The sequence below is a fragment of the Prinia subflava genome, chromosome 1, assembly GCF_021018805.1.
Source record: "Prinia subflava isolate CZ2003 ecotype Zambia chromosome 1, Cam_Psub_1.2, whole genome shotgun sequence".
NCBI lineage: Eukaryota > Metazoa > Chordata > Aves > Passeriformes > Cisticolidae > Prinia > Prinia subflava.
The window spans coordinates 69,479,338-69,499,832 of NC_086247.1; positions in this window are offsets into that span (position 1 = coordinate 69,479,338).

Consider the following 20,495-nt stretch of genomic DNA (forward strand, 5'->3'; position numbering starts at 1 on the left):
CTTGGATTCCTCCTCTTAATTACAGCTACAGTTGCTGAGGGACTTGTACCCATAAGAGTATAAAGATGATGTACAGATGTATATTGAGTTCACACTTTCCTCCATTTTTTTCTTACAAACATTCACATGAAGGCTTCTGTATAATTGAGTTTAGATGAGTATAATTATGATATTAATTGTGAAAAGTAAGATTACAGTCATCACTTTTCAGGTCTAGTCTACAGTAAATTGGCTACATCACTTAGAATTAAAAACTACTGTAAATTGATGCAATAATTATAAGATTTTTTATGTAAGGCCTGAAACTAATTGTGCTAGAACATACTGATTTCTACATACAGTAGATCTATAACACCTCAAAACTACTGTTACAACTGGTCTTTCAAAAAGTCAGTCACAATATTATCCTAATGGAAATGAGATGAAAGCAAATTAATACTAAATCTAATGTAACAAATAAATTCTGAGATCACCATGGCAACTTCTATAATATTAAGCATGAATTTTGTAACAAAATAGTTTATTATTTTCATTTTAGCAATTCAATATACTTAGAATTGTGACCATACACCTTCCCCAAAATATTTCAATGAAAATTAAGTCTAGAAGATAATTTTATAGTCTCTAATTTCCGAGAGTTGAATAGAATTAATAGCACAAAAAAAAAAATACAACTGTGTCAGTGTAAAATGGTCTTAGGTTACATACTAGCAGATTCATAATGTCTAATTCTGGGGGAAAAAAAAGACAAAACTGAACAGATTCTTCTCTCCCTATCCTCCCTATCCTCCTCTGAGGAACATTATTCCCCTTGAAGTTCTGCCTGGAGTTGTGGGAAGTGATGGCTGCACCATATCTTACTGATTTTTCTACATATCCTTCTGACTTCATAAAAAATGCGTCATGCATTGCTCACACAACAAGTGGGCATAGAATTTTAGAGATTAAGACAATACCAGAGATTGTTTCTCCCTGCTCTGCCTGAGGTTCTCCAGTGAACCTCCTTAGCCCCCTTGATTCCTGTATCCCACTGGAAACTTTTGAGAATTAAGTCCCTTCTAGAGTAAGCCTTCTTCTGACTACAGGATAGGAGCTTCTATCCATGGACAATGTCTAATACTAATATCCAGCTGCAGTAGGACATATTCTGTTTTCCCAAATCCCCATGTTATCTAGTTAATATTTCTAGTTATCTAGTTGATATTTCCTTTTCACTATTTTCATTCCCCATTGCCAAAATTTCTCCATTTTGTAGCCTCTTTCTCAAAAGGTAAGAGTCAGCTTGCTCTTTATTCATTCAGTCCTCAAGTATTTTAATATTCTAAACTTAAGAGAAATGGTTTATGCATATGAATTTACAACTTCTAAAGAAATTCTCTTCCCATTGTACAATTTGTGACTGATATTTTCTTTATGTAATTACATAAAACAGAGTAACTCCAACTGTTCCATTATTTTTCCAAGGTCTACTTTAGATTAACAGTGTTGACATCTAGTTTTAAACTATTTACATTCAAGCCTAATATTTGCTTAGTATTTCACAGACTCTTGAAAATCACTATTGATGAACTAGAGCCTTACTTTTTTCAATCCTTCTACAAAATCTGGAATGAATTCAAGAAGGGGATTGCTGATTAAAGTGAGTGCAACTTAGCTGGGTTTCCATTATTTTTTTTCTGCAGTTCTTAAATCTTAGATTTATGGCACTTAACAGAAAAACCATCTTGATTTTGCTTAATATACAGTTCTTGTACACATCTGACCTCATTTGTCTTCTAACATGTTTGTGCTCTTGCTAGACTACTAACAGTTTACAGTCCAAAAAAACAATAACAACTGCTTTGCCCACTTTGGCAGCTACAAGAAAAGACTTTTTTTTTTAATATCTAAAAATCATTCTTAATTTTTTAAAGCATTATTCTTACTTTTTCCTCTTTAAATAATGCCCAAGATTATTGGCCTCTATTGTTTTCAACTTTAGATAAGCAACTCTATGAAATTCCAAATATATTTACTGTTTGTTTGCACTGTATTCTGTTTGCTAAAAAAGCCATCCAAGGTCAAGCCTTGATGTTTTCAACTTACTTGCCTGTGATACTCTGTTCTGAAAATCAATTTCTCCTCATTTGTGAAGAACAGGTCTCTGTAGCTTTATGATATGTCAGATGCAGAGTGGAAATAGAAAGTGTGGTTTAGAGCATATTTTGGTATTAGCTGCATGAAGTTTCTACCATTATTACCTGAAGAGAAGCCCTGTACTTACACAACCTTTTATCCTCTTGCCCCATTCTAATCTGCAATTGTAAGGCAGACTGGAGGCCTGAAGCACTCTCTGAATTATAATCCATCATGCATATTATCTGTTATGACATTTTCCCATAAGCAATTAAAGATTGTTTATGCTTATGACTTGTCAGTTCCTTAAACATGGCAATGTCTCTTTGTTGTTGTTTTTGTTTTGGAAGAAAATATGTCCTTCTTAAAAAACACCGCAGTGCTAACATCGTTGGGGTTTTTGAGCTCTTCAATCCTCCTAGCCACCCCACCAAACTGTGGTTACACCAAAGTCAACAAGTACCAGCTGGCCTCAGGGACAGCATCCACCATCTCTTTAAAATCTCTTTATGACCTCTGAGTGATAGCAAAAATTTTGGAAAAGCCACATGGCATTTAGCACTGCAGTGATGACCACACTTGTCTAGACTTCCCACTAATTTTAGGGAGTTCTCTTGCTTACATTATCTAGAGTTCCTCTGAAATCCTCTCTGTAGCAGCAGTGCACACCTGAGGTACTGTGTCTGTAGGAGCTCTTGCTAAGGCAACGTGCCTCAGTGCTGTGCTGCAGACACCCTTCAGCCCAGTACGTGTTTACAAGGGGTGATGCAGACATTGCTGGGCATCACACAGTTACAGTGTAATGGTAAAACATTATAAAAGACAAAACTACAGAAAATACACTTTCTTTTTTCATTTATATGTAGATTTTCATTGAGCAGATAACTATCTCTCTATTCTAGAAATACTAAATGTTAGACATAAATAGTTTATGTAAAAAGTTTTATAAACTTAGCAGCAGAACTCAAATCAAATTTGATACCTGCCAAGAAGGGACTAGAAATAATTAATTCCAAATATCATAAAATACAATTTTTTTTTACTGTAAGAACAATCTGGGCAATACCAGGCTTAATCAGAGCCCAGATAGATAGAGGATCATGAGAAACATAACTTATATCTAACTTTTCCATTCTGCAAAAGCTGAATAGCTTTTCCTTTCTTTGGGAATACCTACTTGGATATAAGAAGCTAAAATTATGATATTAACATGAGAAAAGTGAAGGTTATTTTTTTTTCTAATCTACATTGTAAATTAATCACCACATTTTTTCAGAGCAAGAGATTATTAAAGCTTTAAAAATTTTTGAAGTTTACGAAGATCTCAACATACACATATAAAATGTCCAGCACACAGCTGGATAAGCACATCATGTGATGAGTCATCAATTGGCCCACGGGTTGGAGACAAAGGGTTACAGTTGATGGGGTGACATCAGACTGGTGACCTCTCACTGCTGGGGCTCCGCAGAGCACCATCTGCAGCTCTGTGCTCTCCATAATCTCCTTTACCACCCTGAACTCGGGACTAGAAGAGATACTGAGCAAGTTCACAGACAAGAAAAAAGTAGGAGGAGCAGCTGACTCCCTCCAGGGCAGTAAGGCCCTGTAGAGAGACCTCCACTCTCACACTGTCTTAGGAACGGCAATAGTGATGACGTGGACTCTCAAGCTTAGTTGCAAAGAGAGTGTGTTTTATTCTTCAAGATCCTTTTTTATAGACAGTTCCTAAAGGCTAAAACTTTCATTGGCCATCAAACCAACACATCACCATCACTGGACAGTTAGGAACAACATCCCTTGACCATTTCTTGCAAGTAAACAACGAGACAAACAACACCTGCAAAGGTTATTTTCCTTCTCCAAGGACTGCTTGAGCTCCTTCTCACAATTCTTTGGGTCACACTTTATCAGAGCAGTGTGAGAAAGTTATGTGACTTAGTATCACACAGACACTGTGCTACCTGTCTGATCTCTCGCATTCAGCATCCACACTCCACAAATTGGAGGGCTGAGCAATCACCAACACTATAGAGCTCAACAAGGGCAAATGCCAGATTCTAAACCCAGGATGGGGCAGCTCTGGATGTGTGAACCAGCAGGGAAATGAGATTCCAGAAAGCAGTGCCATTGGAAGGGACCTGGGGGTCCTGGTCTGTGGCAAGCTGAACATGAGCCAGCAGTGCCCTGGCAGCCAGGAGGGCCAAGAATGTCTGGGGGGCATCAGGCACAGCATGGCCAGGATTGCAAGGGAGGGGATTGTCCTGCTCTGCTCTGAGCTGGGGCAACCTCATCTCAAGTGGTGGAGGCAGGTTTGGGTGCCACAATATAAAAAGAAATTAAAATATTTAAGAGTGTCTGAAGGAGGGTGATGAGAATGGTGAAGGGCCTTGAGGGGAAGTTGTATGAGGTCACTTGGTCACTTGGACCTGCTGAGGTCACTTGGTCTGTTCAGCCTGGAGGAAACTGAGTGAAGACCTTAATACAGTCTACAACTTTCTCATGAGGGGAAGTGGAGGGACAGACACTGATCTTTTCTCTGGTGACTAGTGACAGGACCCGAGGGAATGGGCTGAAGCTGAGTCAGGGGAGGTTTAGGTTGGATATTAGAAAAAGGCTTTTCACCCAGAGGGTGTTTGGGCACTGGAACAGGCTTCCCAGGGAAGTGGTCACAGCACAGCCTGAGAGAGTTCATGGAGTGTTTGGACAACACTCAGGCACACAGTGTGACTTCTTAGGATGGTGCTGTGCAGGGCCAGGAGCTGGATTTCTATGACCCTTGTGGGTCCTTTGAACTCAGTTTATTCTGTGATTCTGTGAAAATAACCTCTCATTTGGAAAAAAAATGTACATAGTGTTCAGCTACTCTTGCAAATCTTGCACCCTTTTAAATTGGACTGAGTCCAATGCTTTATAAAAGGAAAACTTACAATTTATACAGATACTGTGCAAGTCAGAAAAATTAATACTAGAACTTCATAAGAGAATTGTAGACGTATGAAGTCAGCAGAGAGACACATTTGTCCCAGCCTTCCTGTACTGGATGGCGCTGCCACCTGCCTTCCTGCTTGCAGGAAGTTCTGTTCAGTTGGTATTGATGAATTTTAATAGTCGGTTTTAAATCCTCTTAAAACTGATTGTTCCTCTGTGTAGATATTTCAGGCACACTGGACAGGTGTATTAAATGTTTTTCTTTGGGATTTGATTACTTACAGTACATTGAGTTTTAATGTATCAGCCTCTGTTAACACTGGATTGATAGTATCTTGACTGGTTACAATCCGGAGTTATTACAACATGATTTGCTGGCTGCTGAGAGAAAGCTCTGGATTCTGCCATGTAAGTTATCAGAAATTCAATGTTCCTACATATCACAGAAGAACAGAAAAATTCCAAATAAAATACAGCTTTATCATACAGCTCAATTTTCAATAGGAAACACTATCTAAAAAATAACAAATAAACATGACACATGCTAAGTACAGATGCATGAAAAAAAAAAAAAGAAAAAAAAAAAAAGCAGCTGTTGCAGTCTTCCTCTCTCTTCCTCTCTATACAAATCTTTTTAGTGCAGAGAAACACAATGAATTTTAATGGATTACTCCTCCTAGTGAAAGACTTTTGCTTAGTTCTAACACCATTAACAATATCAAATATATCTACTGCAGAGCAAGGACATTCTAGAAGGATGGCACCATCATAGTTCACCATTTTCTGGCTGAGAACGCTTCTCTTTGCCATAAGTACGTTTATCTACCTTTTTATTTCTCCAGTCCAACATTAATGTTGTATTCAAGCATCACTTATTTACAAATTCTAAGTTGCTACCTATAGTTCAGTAACACCACCGTCTTATCAAAGGGAAGATAAAACTGAATTCTCATTCTGAAAAGAAATGTCTGAATTGTTAACAAAAAATACATAAAACTTTTATACATTCACATGCCAAGAGCTGCTTATGGAATCACAGAAACCTTAAGCTTAGGAAAGACTTTTAAGAATATCAAATTCAACCATTAACCCAACATGGCCAGGTTCACCACTAAACCATGTCCCTCAGTGCCACATCTACACATCTTTTAAAAACACCCAGGGATGGTGACTCAAGCACTATCTGCGCAGCCTGTCCCATTGTTTCACAACCCTTTCAGTGGAGATATTTTCCCTAATATTCAATCTAAACCTCCCCCGGCAAACCACAACTTGACGCCGTTTCCTCTCCTCCTATAACTTGTTACCTGAGGGAAGAAGCTGATTCCCTTGCAAGGACCTCCTTTCAGGTATTTGTAGAGGTGCTTCCATGGTTTCTAACACATCAACAACCCTTGCCTCTTTGCTGCCACATGCATCTCCATCTCCTATTTCCACTGAGATGGTAGGCCAAGGGACCTTGTATCACCGTGGAGGCCCAACCAGGAACACAGACTGGGGACAGAGATCTGGGTGCAACAACAGCAGCAGGGCAGAAGACCCTGCCCTTAGTTTATTTTTCCATTATATACCTGTGGCAAGGTGACCATGGATTGGAGAAGGGTATCGCCACCTCTCCTGTCACATTGGTCCAGGAGGCTGTCATTCAACCTCCCCTTGTCTTGGAGAAAGTACTCATAACATTGCCAATATTTACAAAACATGGTCCTGTGTTTACAATTCACCAGCATGAGAAACTGCACGTTTCTCCTTTAATATGAACGCTCAGCAAACCAGGAAAATTCATGGCAACATCTCACCCTTTTAAGTATATTAAAAAGAAAACAAAAAAAGAAAAATGAACAATTCTATGACAGGAAAAAAGAAAGAAAAAAAAAACCTGTATAAAGTTCACCGACCTTCATTTAGGTGACGGTGTGAGGGCTACATGTTGGTCTGATTCTGCCTTTACTACCCAGGGTTTCACCCTGAACCCCTTGCAATAACCTGCTCAAAATATCTCGAGCATAGTCTAACATAATTCAACCAACACCCTCATATTTTTAAATTTTTATAAGATACAAGGGAATATACAGTGCAAAAGGCAGGAGCATTCCAAGAAAAATCTAATCACTCAATTCAAAATTCTGAACCCCAAAAGTTCTGTCCCAAAACCACAACCCCCAAACAACGTGCACTTTCCCCACAGAGGTCACAATGGCTACCATACATAAAACTGAGCCATAGCAAACAATTCCTCTGAGTCCATGATTAACAGTCCGCTGGCTCTCAGCATCACACTGCTTCAGTCAGTCCTTGTCCAGCAGCTCCACAGGATCCAAAGTCTCTATGGAGGCCATATAGGAAAAGAGAGGATGCCAGTCCGTGTCCATGTCAATCAGATCTCGAAGAGGCTTCTGTGATGGGTGGCACTAGGGTGGCACAGGATGCACAAGGTTTCAGGATCAAACAGGATCAGTCCAATGCACCTGAGGCAGCTCAGCAGAGTGTTTCAGCAGCCACCTTCTTAGCATGGATCGCAGAACCTGAGGATAGAGAACTTAGAAAACACAAATTGAGCAATTGACTTTTTCTCAAAGAATGCATGCAACATAGGATGTGGACGTAGAAACCCACTGCAAGGTCCAAGGAAAACTGACCATAGCTATGTGGCAACATCAACACTTCCTACACTTGAGATGATGGCTGTACACCAGCCAGAGAATTTTGCTCTTGTTCTAGAGCTTGGGAAACTGTTTCGTCCCCCTGACGTCTTCGTCTTTTTCTTCGCCTCCGAGTTTTCGGGCTTGGCGTGGGCTCAGCATGACCCACTGCTTTGCAAGTTTCTGCAGTATGGTCTGAACCCCCACATTGTGCGCAGAGAAACAAGGGAGTCACTTTCTGTGCCTCCTTTTCCTGTTCTCCACTAGGCTGAATATCTGCCTGTGTCTCATGTCCATCATTCTGCCTCTTTTCTGCCGGCTGTGAAGCAGCCGTTGGGGTCATCACCATAGAATCACAGGTGTTTAGAACTGCACAGGTCTGGACCATCTCCAGGACAGTGGAAGTCTCTGGAATGGTTTCCAGGAGCCTCTGGCAAGCAGAATTAGCATGGCTTCTTGCTAATTGCTCCAAAATTATCATTCTTACAGTGCTATCCTGGACTCTCATCTCTAAAAAATCCATCAGACGCACTATAAATTTATGAAAAGCTTCCTCTGGCTTCTGTGCTATGTCTAAGAAGTCTTCCTTTGGGGAGAAGGATAACTTGGTTTTTATCAATGCAGATATCCCTATGTATCTGCACGAATCTAAAACCATGAAAGAAAGGCCAGCTTGCACATCAGGGCAAGCATATTGACTCCTCCCCATAAGTAGGTCAACTCCGACCCCAAACAAGGGATCATCTCGAGGCAGGTGGCTATTTTCGACAGCCATTTGTCCAGCTAGGAATTTCCAATTTCTTTCAAAGGTAAAAACCTGTTGAGGTTCAAGCATCATTGTTGCAAGACCTCTTATTACATAAGGAAAGATCAGATTCTCAAATTCTGCACTGATCCATTGAATTGCCTCAGTGAAGCTTGTATTATTTTCTGCCACGTCCCTTGATAAGGGAAACGGGACTGCCCATGATGGGTCATCATGGCTATGATGCTGTGAAACCACGTCCACAGGCCCCTGAACTGGCTCGGGCAAAGCTGCATCTTCAGGCAGCAGCTCTGTTAGGTCAGCAGCCTGGTTCACCTGGGATGCAGGACTAAAAGCCTCATCCGATTTCACGACAGGAAAAGCGTGCACATCAGACAACGCTTTTTCCCCGTTATCATCTCCCACAGCCGACCCGGCCCCGTAGGGGGGGTGGGCGGGGGACAGTGACTCGCTCAGACTCCTCTCTGAGCGGGGGAGCGATTGTCGCGCTGGGCAGAGAGGCGTGGCCGATCGGCCACAGCTTTCAGCTCCTGTTCCATCAGCCGATGGGTCGGTGGCCGGGGCCAGAGCCGGCAGCAGCTCTGCGGCTCCAGCGCTCGGCCCCGTCCCCTCTGAACGGAGGGGGCGCGCGGCGGTGCCGCGCGGCGGCGCGGGGGGGCTGTCCATCGCGGGGGGCCCCGCAGCAGCGGGCAGTGTTGCGCCCAGCCCTCCCCCCGCGGCGCCGGACCGGCACCGGACGCGTGGGGCGGGGCGCGGCGCGGCGGGCGGCGGCGGCGGCTCCGCTGCGGGCACCGCACGGACCGCCGGCGGCGGCGACCCCACGCACAGCATTTGGCGCGGCGGGGGGACGGGGCAAGGAGGGGCCGTCCCCGCCGCTCTCGCCTGCCGAATCCTGCGCGGAGCAGGTCGCGGCGGGGCGGGGCGGGCCGGGGAGGCGGCGGGAGGGGGCGGCGCCGGCAGCGCCGGGGGCGGCGTGCACGGCGGCCCCCCCAGCTCCCCGCAGGGGGCCCGAGGTGGCGCGGCTCCGCGCGGCAGCTGCAGGGCGGACCCCGCAGCGGTGGCGGGCAGCGGGGGGGTCGCCGCGGCACGGCGGCCCGGGGCGGCGCGGGCGATCCCCCGCGCTCGGCGTGGGACCCGAGGCCGAGCGCTCCGCCCCCTCGGCACCCCAGCTCCCCGCCCGGCCAACCGCGCGGGGAGCGGACCGAAAAAAGCTTCCCCGCCCTTCCAAAAACCCCGCTGGGTGCGCCCAACCCCCGACATGGGGGTGGGGGTCTCCTGCATCGGCTCTAACCCTGCATCAGAGCAATCCTCGTCAGAAGCGACGGAGCTCGCAGGGGAGCTTCTGCTCTGTGTCGAAAACCCAGAATCAACTTCAAAGTCCTCCCCAGCCTCTTTTAGAAGTGGGAAGACTGTTCCCCAGGACCTTAAGAGAGCGCTAGCTCTCATATTTCTGTTCAGAATGGATAAAAAAAGTTTTTCCCCCAGGGTTTTCCATGGGTCGATTGAGAGTGCTTTTTCAGCACTATAAAAAATTCCAAGTTTCTTTCCCCAGCTAAATAGTTCTCTCACGTGTTTCCTGGTCAAGTCAGCGTCACAGGACAACAAAAAGGAGTGGAGCAGTTCCATCATCAATCGTTCCTCTGAGAACATCGTGGGTTTCTTCTTTTTGCAGCTGTAGAAGGCAGATTTTTTTTTCTTTCTTCTTTTTTCTTTCCTCACTAGCTTGCAACTTGACCACGTATAGGCGCCAGTTATCACCGTGGAGGCCCAACCAGGAACACAGACTGGGGACAGAGATCTGGGTGCAACAACAGCAGCAGGGCAGAAGACCCTGCCCTTAGTTTATTTTTCCATTATATACCTGTGGCAAGGTGACCATGGATTGGAGAAGGGTATCGCCACCTCTCCTGTCACATTGGTCCAGGAGGCTGTCATTCAACCTCCCCTTGTCTTGGAGAAAGTACTCATAACATTGCCAATATTTACAAAACATGGTCCTGTGTTTACAATTCACCAGCGTGAGAAACTGCACGTTTCTCCTTTAATATGAACGCTCAGCAAACCAGGAAAATTCATGGCAACAACCTTGCTAGCACACCCTCCTTCAAATATTGGTATGCTGTTCCCAGGCTTATCTCTATCAAGGCAGGTTTTATTCTCTCTTCAAAAATAGTTAAAAGCTCTTTCGGTGATCCCTGTTAACTCCTGAGCAATGATCCTTTTCCCTCTTTGAGACACCTGTACCCCCTCTCTTGCCAGCAGGCTCGTTGTCATACACACTGATCTGTCATCAAAAAGTTGCAGTGAGCCAGTGATACCAGGCTCAGAGACAGGTCTTGGTGTGGTGGCTCTTCCTGCTTCTTCCTGCACTATTCCCTGCAACTGAAAGGATAGAGGAGGACACTGCTTGTGCTCCTGATGCCTTAACCAGTCCTCTCAAGGCCCTGAAGTCTCTCCTTTGATCTTGGACTCTCTGCTGCGACTTCACAGCTGCCTATCTGGAAAAGCAATAATGAAAATAGACTGAGGGCTGTACCAGGGTGAGGAACATTTTCCACATGACTTTAATCTGAGCCCCAGGTAGGCAGAAGATTTCTCAAATCTGGTGTGTATACTGGGCCTTCTGTTCTCCCCAGAAAAGAGGCTCCTATGAAAATGGCATATTCTTTTTCTTTATGGAAGGAGTTTAGATGCAGGGCATAGGCCCAGTTACCTTGGTAACCAAGGCCTCTGTTCTAGATGAGCCATCATGCTCAGCATTGTTTGGTTCTGCTTGCATGTGGAACCACTGTCTTCATGCAAAGGCACCTTGAAATGTGGGGCAGTCCCACAGACAGACACAGAAGATGTCTCTGTTTAGATAGACAACAAAATAATAAAGAATCCTGCCTATTGTGCACCCTTTCTGCATGTTGGGCCTTAGGAAATGTTTCAGGTGTGAACAGTTATGTAATTTCATTTTATATTGGGCTGCTGGTATCATCTAAAAGTAATGTAGACATAATTTTCAAGAATCCTTGTAAAGATACTTTATTCTTGGAAAACATTAAAGAGGGAAGCACCTATTTCACTGATAAACCATCATAAAGTTAACCAGTTATGTTCTGCAGTATTTTACTTAAGTTGAAATGATTCTATACCTCTTATTTTCCAAGATAATATTCTCTCCTGTGGGACAAGAAGAATGAGATGTCAACATCTGAGCATCTCAATTGCAGCACTGCAATAATACAGCCTAACTTTCACCACTGACTTAAAGAACAAAACTTTTGATTTTTTATATTATGCTATTTTAAGTCAGCATTGATTAAAAATACTTAGCTGACTTACTGTGATGAGCAAAGATGCAACAAGAAACTATTTCAGGCAAAAATCAATAGTATGCAGTCAGCAGAAGAGAGCACCAACATTTAAGTCCATTTCCATGACAGGTTTTTTGCCTCCCAGATGATAAAAATAAATTGTATTATCCAGTGGCCATTCATCCATTTTCATTTCCAAATGCATTTTACTTTTTCAGATTTAAGGGCATAAATATCTTCTGTTTCCTAGCTTTGAAAATTTGAGCTGCAAAAAGAAGTGATATTCCTTGGCTTATACCCTGAGCCATTAGGCTATTACAAAGAAAAAGGGATGTCATTGATTTACTCCAGTTTCATTTTTAAAGAGCTGAACACTAATTATTTCTCTTACATATAAAGCCCAGGCCTTTGACAAGTTAGATATGTAGCCTTTGAGCTGACTGAAAAGCATTTCAGAATTCCAGGCTGAGGTATGAGGGACTACAGAAGCTCTTTTGGGGAATTACAAGACTCTTCTATCTCATTATTTCCCATTTTGACTAGTTCTGTACAATCTCATGCTGAAGAGCAGCAGTGTAGTCCATCTCAGGATTTACCAGTCTGATACTTTAAATACTGCACTGCATTGCCAATACTCTCCAAGGGCCAAATAAGGAGTTAGGGGAATTTTAAATAAATATTCTGCCCCTCAATAAGGTCTGTCCAGATCCTTCCGTTTTCCACCCCACAGCAGAAAATGCATGAATTGCTGCCTAACTGTTCAGGTTTTGCAGTTTTGTAGCTGTATCACTTATCAGACGTGTACCACTTACCAAATAAAATGCTGTGCTCAGTGACTAAACAGAATGCAAAAACATTCTGGGAAGCAAACCAAAATTGCTTTCATTGCTAAAGTTATTACACTTCACTCAGAAATATAAAGTAATAGGGCATTGGTAGATGATTTTACACATTATTTGTCTTAGTTCATCACACATGCTTGTCCTGGATAAATGAAGTTGGGATGGTTCCTCCATAAAACACCAAGCCTTGGTATTGAATAAACCCCAACAAGGAGCTAAAAATTACCCTAGCATTAATCAGCAAAGCTGCAAGAGGTGCTAGAGGTGCTTAAAAGACACAGCCAAGCAACAAAGCAAATGTTTGTGAAGAGTTTTCAATTAAGACACATATAAGTACAAACTTATGTGAAAATCAGATTTTTCCAATAAAAAGAGTAGAGAAAGAAACTTGTCAAGTCTTCACATTTTTGGCGTTTATCACCTTTGCAGACTGAGCAAGCTCCATTCAAACTGATTCAATGGAATATTTATAAAAAACCAAGACAGCTAGGTGGTGAACAAAAAACATTAGAATCTTCAAAAATTTAAGTGTTTCTCTTTGTGCAAAATTAATTTGTAACACTAAAAGCTGTCTAGAAGCAACAAAGTATAGTCATAAATGCAAAATAACCAATGACCCAAGTTTCAATGTCAACTTCACAGCCAAATACACCAAAGGAACAAGCATGCTTCAAAAAACCAGTGGGAACTTGGTATTGACAAAACCCTTTCTCTATGTTAAGAGGAAATCTTGCAGAAAAACTCACTTAAAAATACTTTACCAGGAAATAACATCAAAGAGGTATTTCCACAATCTATCTTAAGAGCATGTCAACTTTTCATTTTTTCCCCAAAAATAATAGCTTTGCTTTAATAATCTGGTTTTTTGGAGCAAAATAATTTTTATGTAGTCACTACACGTAAACTTCAGGGATTTTCAAAATTAAGCCGATTCCTCCCTTGTGGAAGCTGTATTGATAACAATGAGATGCAGAGAAATTTATATTAAGATTTCTTCCAGGCAAAAGGGCACTTCAAGTTGCTTTATTTCCCTTGAAGGAGGAATAAGACGTATTTTATCAATTCTCAAAAAGATATACGCAGGTTTCTATGTATCAGAAGTATCCGAATACTTTATGACAAGAGTGGTATATTAACATCTTGCAGCACTAAAGAATGACTGTAAGAAAAAGACATCTTAGGCAAAAAAAAAAAAAAAAATCTTTCATAACAGTCACTGAAAAAACCTTTTTCTCTTCTTAGGGCCCTTCTCTTGACCCTTGCTTAACTCACATTGAGACAAATATGCTCAAATCAGTAAGGGCCATCTTGGAAAAAAATGAAACTTTTCTGTTTCTAGATTTCCCCAAAACTGATTTACAGCAAACAGTCCAAGAATCTGAATGCCTACAAAACAGCTGGTTTGGAGGCAAAAACAAACAATAAAAACCTGTCATTGAACAATTTCTCTTTAGACATATATCAGATCTCAGAATGTGCTGAAATTATTAAACAAATATAGCCTATTCATCTGAACATGGGTCCCTTCTCAGTTACTCAGTTTTGTTCAGAAGGAATGAAACAAGGAAACTCTTCCATTTCACCTTCTGCATTCCTTCCACTGGATTTCCCATCAAAGGACGACAGTTGCCTCCTCCTCAAAATTTTTGGCATGGAATTAACTTTAAGTGGGATTTAACTCTGGAGCTGGCTCTGCTCTGAACAAGCAATTTGTACTAAATAGTTTTGAGAATTGCCTTGCAGTCCATATCTTTCTATGTTTCTCCTGAGCTTTATGGGTAGCAGCCTTATCAGATAGCATATGAATCTTTCACTTGGAACCTTTCTAGAATCTGCTGTCACCTGACAGATACATATCTTCTCCTATCTATGGCATTCTTATAGTGTATCTACCTTATATAGCAGATTTCAAATATTTTGAATATAAATTTCCACTACAAAATGGATTTAACCATTTGTGGGACTTTTCCTGTCTTCAGCTGATGGTAAAATTACAAGATTTTTCAGGGAGACAGTGTTCAAAGTCAAGAAATCACACTCCTATGGTACGTGATAATCCAGGTATACTTGACTCATTTGTTTATTACCAGTTTACATTTCCCTCCTATGCTTTATGTATCCTAAATTCATACTAGCTGGCTACAAAAAAACAAACCACACCAACCAACCAACCAACCAAAAAGCTACGCCGACCAAATAAACAAAAAAAACCCCACAAAACAAAAACACACACACACAAAAAAAACCCCAACAAAAACCCCACAAAAAAAAACCCTGAAACAAAACAACAAAACAAAACAACCAAAACAAAACAAAACAAAACCCCAAACAAACAAAAAACCCCACACAAACAAAAACTCCACCCACTCTATCAGCATTCTAAGAGTACCGTTTTTATCATCCCTAATTTACACAAAAGTTTCTTGGTGGATAGTAATCACCTAAACATTTCAGTCTGGACATTAAAGACTTCAAATATTGTTAGCTTTAGTCTGAAAGTGAAGCTTACAGACCACAGTTGTCAGCTCCTTTGTTAAAACTTGCAATTTCCACCAAGTTTGAAGGAGTGGAAATTTAAGTCTAAGTTTTCCAGTGGGGGAAAAAGCAATAATGTGACACTCTCTAAGTAGCCTTTCTGTTGAAGATAGCAACTATATTGCTTTGAAAAGCCACAGCACTTACTGCTCTTGCAGATTCAGTAGCTCACACAATGGCTCGTAAAGAAAAAAGCTAAAAATACTGTAGCAAGGAAATACAGAACATGGAAGATAACTGATGAATCAGATGGTATAAATTTAGACTACAGATTCATTGAAAAAATGAATGCAGGGTGGTGCAAGGGGAGGGAAGAAATTGTAAGTGGGATTAGATTACTGCAGCTAGAGTGTGTAAAATAAACTGTAAAATAAAGCCCTTGTTTGGTTGCTGAAGATGTACTCCAGATAACAGAAGCATAGATATCAGGTGTCTTAGATAACTTCTATCAAAAACATTGCTCCAAGTAAGTTAACACAACCTTTAACATGTCTTTAGAAAGTCTTAAGGAGTCTTTAAAACAAAAGAATATTTCCTGAACAAAAGAAACACTAAACTAATGCTATATTACAAGGATCATTTTAAAGGAAAAATCTCTCAACAGTCTTGTAATTACCCCAAGGAAGGAAGGAAAAGCAATTGTTCAAATAAATCAGCATCTTCAAATTATATTAAACAATTAAAGCAGCAGCAACATGCTCAGATCCACTGAAACATGTTTTATAAACAAAGACAGCTTTACAAATGTGACATTCAAGTCACAATTCCTAGCTAGGATATCACTGCCTATTTATTATTGCAGTTGGAATAGTTTAACTTCTCCTCCTTTCTGCACAAGGTACCAGCAGGATTTACTATTCTTGCACTGAGCTTCTTGTTATCGTGGAGGTAGATTCAATCACCGGGAAATGTAGCTTTGTATAAACCATTTAAAAACTGTTACTGTTCTCTCTTCATTCCAGCACACGTGGTACAGACAGTGAGTGAGTGCTTTACAGCCATGCCAGAGTTGTTTCACAGACAAGAAATAAATACAAAACTTCCAGATCCAGATCATGTGTTTCACCTTTAACCTCTCTGCCTTCTTCTCCTGCAAATGTTTGAGTATCCCTGCTGTTCATCAGTATAACAGCCCAGAGAGGTGATCAATCCAAATGTTTTACAAACACTCTCCTTTGGTCAAATAGTTATGACCTACAGGTACTTTTCTCCTCCTTCAGCAGCAGGACACCCTGCATTTAATCCTCTATGTCTAGCCAAAAACTGTTGTTCCAGCAAAATAAATCATAATGGGAAGACACTCAACTATTTAAAACATCAACTCTGTTTGTTCCTGAAGATTGATGTGAGGTCTGCTGGCGTTGCCATCCCCAATCCATAAGGCTGGGTGTACAGTACTCTGCCACATCAGTGTGACTTTGCAGGCTCTCCCTCTGAATCACCTTGACTTGGATTTAAACACATTGTTTTACTTTTTGCTTCCCTATCACCAGTATAAACAGCATGTAGAAAAATAAATTGATAAGTTAATATAATTGACCAGAACAAATAACAGCAGTGAGCATGTTTATTGCATAAAGAGATTCCACTCATGTAATCCAAATATTTACAAGACAGGATGAGTCAAAATTAATTTATCATGGACACCTCTATAAAAGGGAAGTTTACAGGAAAGATTTAAATACTAAAAAAACCTGTCTTGCCGATTGTTTTTGGAAAAGACTGTGATGGAAAAACACTTGGATAAAAACCAGAGAGGTACTCACAACATAACACAGTTGAATGCACAAAAATGCACAGCAATTAAAAGTCATATTGGGATTTGAGAAGGCAAAAGAGATTACACACCTGGAAATATACCTGTGATATAGAAATTCCAGGGAGAAGGCTTTCACCCATTTTCTAGCAAAACTAGCCACTTTCCCTCTCCCCTTGTGATTCATCATAACTGGACCAATTTCCAACTGAGCTTCACATAAATTTTATTGGAATAACTTTGAATTACTACAATTAATGTTCTTGCACACACATTTTGCAATTGATTTAACATCCTTCTTGCTTCCTCCAAATGCTATAATTAGCACCTCAGCATTCAGGGTTACTCACAGTAAAATTTGCCAGCAGTAGGTCTTTATCTTTGTTGACATATGGAAAGATGTCCTTCCAGAAGCTGGTGAAGGACAAAGCCATGGCTGTTGCCATACCAAGGAAGGAAATCAAGCAAGAGGTAAGAAAGTGGATTCAAAAAAGGGTGAAAAAGTCTTGCGAGAGTACAAGAACATTTTTTATTTCTTATCTGCTGAAAAAAATAAAATAAAAACTATGCAAGGTACTGACTTAAGGCTTGGGGTTCTCCCAGAACCTACTACTTGCTTTAAAGCAGCAAAACAGGTGGAACAGATCCATGAGAAATTTTTTGTATTTCATGGTTAACAGAAGAAAGACAATGAGGCGGCACAAGGTGCAACTCTCAGCCAATTTTAAAACATAATTTACTGCTGGGATTTCATAACTAATGCCACTCACAGAAGATCAGAAGGCCAAATTTACAGTTGTGGTACCATGAAAGCAATGCTGGAAGTCATGGGTTTGAGTTTTCAGTCAGGCATACAGACGACCCTTTCACCTTACTTGGGAAGCAATCTACAAAAAAAAAAAAAAATCCCTGCCACACATGACAGATCTAAACGTGCCCAATTTAGAGCTTCAACAGTGGAGAAAGTGCATAGGTAATTACAGAAATGGCATAATAATTCATAAAACTAGCCCTGTGTTCAAGGTTAAGTTCATGAATGTTTTCCTCTTCAGGATATTTCTGATGTCAGTGTTTCCAATATGTGACCCAAAACCCATACATCTTTGCTGTCCTTGTTAGCATTAAACTGTTGACTTTCAGGCACCTTTATCAAAAAATTATTTTTTTTTTTAATAACCTGAAGTAATGTAATTGACTTTCGTTATCTTATTGTATTGTATCTTATTGTATATTTTGCATGGTGTTTTTTGAGAAAACCATGCTGTTTTTTGAGAAGTATTGCATGATTTTTGTACATAAATATATACCATTACTCTGAATCACAAGTTTAGTGAGACAGTAAGTTTTAAAATAGAGTATATAAAACAAAAGTACTAAAAATCTGTTCATTCACATCTCCACAACATGAAAATAGAAGTCAGCTTACGACATATGCTCTTCAGTTATCATGTTCAGTTTAAAGCACTATTTCTCTTCATTTGAAACACTATTTTCAATAATATAGAATGATAAAGTGCAGTCATCTACCTTGTATTTAGCACAGAACAAATAAATGGTTAAAATGAATGCCACAAAATCAATCTATTTTTAATTATTCCACCCCTGCCAGTGAAGACTACGAAAAGACCACTGGGAAAATTAGGTGTGGAAGCAGACACTGGAAGACACAACAGTCTTCCCAAGCAGTGGCTCTTGCAGGTTTTAGCATAGCACTTCAGTTACCCACTCTCCTAAAAAAAAAAAGGCATCAGTGGTTCTCAAGTTCTCCACCAGATATTTTAAGTGGAATTCCCAGTCAATTTGTGCTGAGCACAAATCATCATCAACCAATTTCTTTTTTGGTCACTGACAGAAGACATCATTTTGAAACTCACACACAGCTTTTCTTAGTGCATAGGATAGAGTGGCATAAAACATCATTTAGCTCATGGCTAAAATTAACTTACATTCACTTTGTCTACTGTTTCAGACACAATTTTTCCCAGCAGAAAAAAACTTCATTAAAATCTGAAAAAAATCTAAATTACTGGTAGCATGTGTCTGTACAAATGAATCCTGAATGGCCTTGCATCTGTCTTTTGATATGTCATTTACTTCATGAAATATTTATTAAGTACATCCCTAGAAGTTTCTTTTCCTTTTCAACCATTTACTTCTTGCTTTACATATCATGGCTGGGAGATTTTTTACCTCTGCTTTCCTTCACTGAACTAGTAGAACACATGCACACTCAGCATTTCACTTTTATAGTGGGATTATTTTTTTAAACTTCAGTTTTAAGTTCATAAAGCCACAGATCAGACAGTTTGAGTAGAAATTTCCATAAGTCTTTCAAAGATTTCTCAAGGTTGTCTCACACTAAATTAGTTTTCTTCTCCCAAACTATTTAAGATGCCAATTTCAAGCAACTAGGTCAGGGATACCTGAAGTCTGAACTGCAAATAGCAAATATTAAGGAAACAATCTGCTGAAGAATAAAATTAACAAGCAGAGCTTTTCTGCCACATATTCATTTTTCCTTTTTTGTTTAAAAAAGAACATCTACTTGGAACTCTGTTCTGGTCAGTAGTGCCTGAAAACCATTTAGCCATTCAGTAAATGTATCATGAGGTTGAACATTAGGGAGAGAGAAAATTCGAATGTACACCCATTCTCCTAAAAGGCACGGGAAAAGCAAGCAAACTCAACTTAATTGCAGCCACAGCTAGAAATAGGCAGTGCAGTTATTCACAAAGAAATTCTCTCTTTTCTAAATTATTTTCTATAAGTAGGTCTATTAGAATGATGATCCCAGAGGAACTAAACTGATCAACAACCTACAACAGAACTTAATGACCAACATTTTTCTTTTTAAATAGTGAAGAAATTGGTTTACCTCAAATTCAGTAATATAGAAGTTATTAACATTTAAAAAGCAAGATGTTATTTAAAAAGTTGCATGTGAGATGAACTTGGAAAAAACTAACTTTGTAAATAAATTTAGTAGATTAACTGTTTCAATATATTGTTATTTATATTGAAAAAATGTTTTTAATCTTTTGCTATTATAGGCTATCCCTCTAAAGCACAGCAGTAATGACAAAACCAGCTTCTACAAATTTACTGAGGGTGCTCTTAAATTAGCTTCAGACTAAGAATCGTATTTAAAACCACATCTTGAAAAATATATTTTATTCTGACTTTATCCAGCTTGGAAAGAGCCATACCTGCTTGGAAAAAATAATGAAAGACAGATGCAAATAAATTTTTCAGTTTTAAGCTGTCTGTTTAAATTTCATCATCTTCTCTCCACTGCATTGACAAATGACAGTGGTCTTGCCACCAAGGAAAAAGCTGAAAGGGAGCAAATTACTCTCTGTGGTGCTTCATTATATACGTTGTAAAGTTGAAGCATGGAAGAGAAGACAATAGCAGAGGGTCAATACCCCCAGGAAAGCAGGCTCAGTCCTACAAATTAAAATCAGTACCATCATTTTACTCGGACTCTGCTAGGGAAAATATCACGCGCTCCTTATCAGCCCCCCAGTGGGTTTTACAACACCAGAACAGATTGTAAATATCAAATTATTACTTGTTGCACCAACTGGCTTTATATTTGATTAGTTC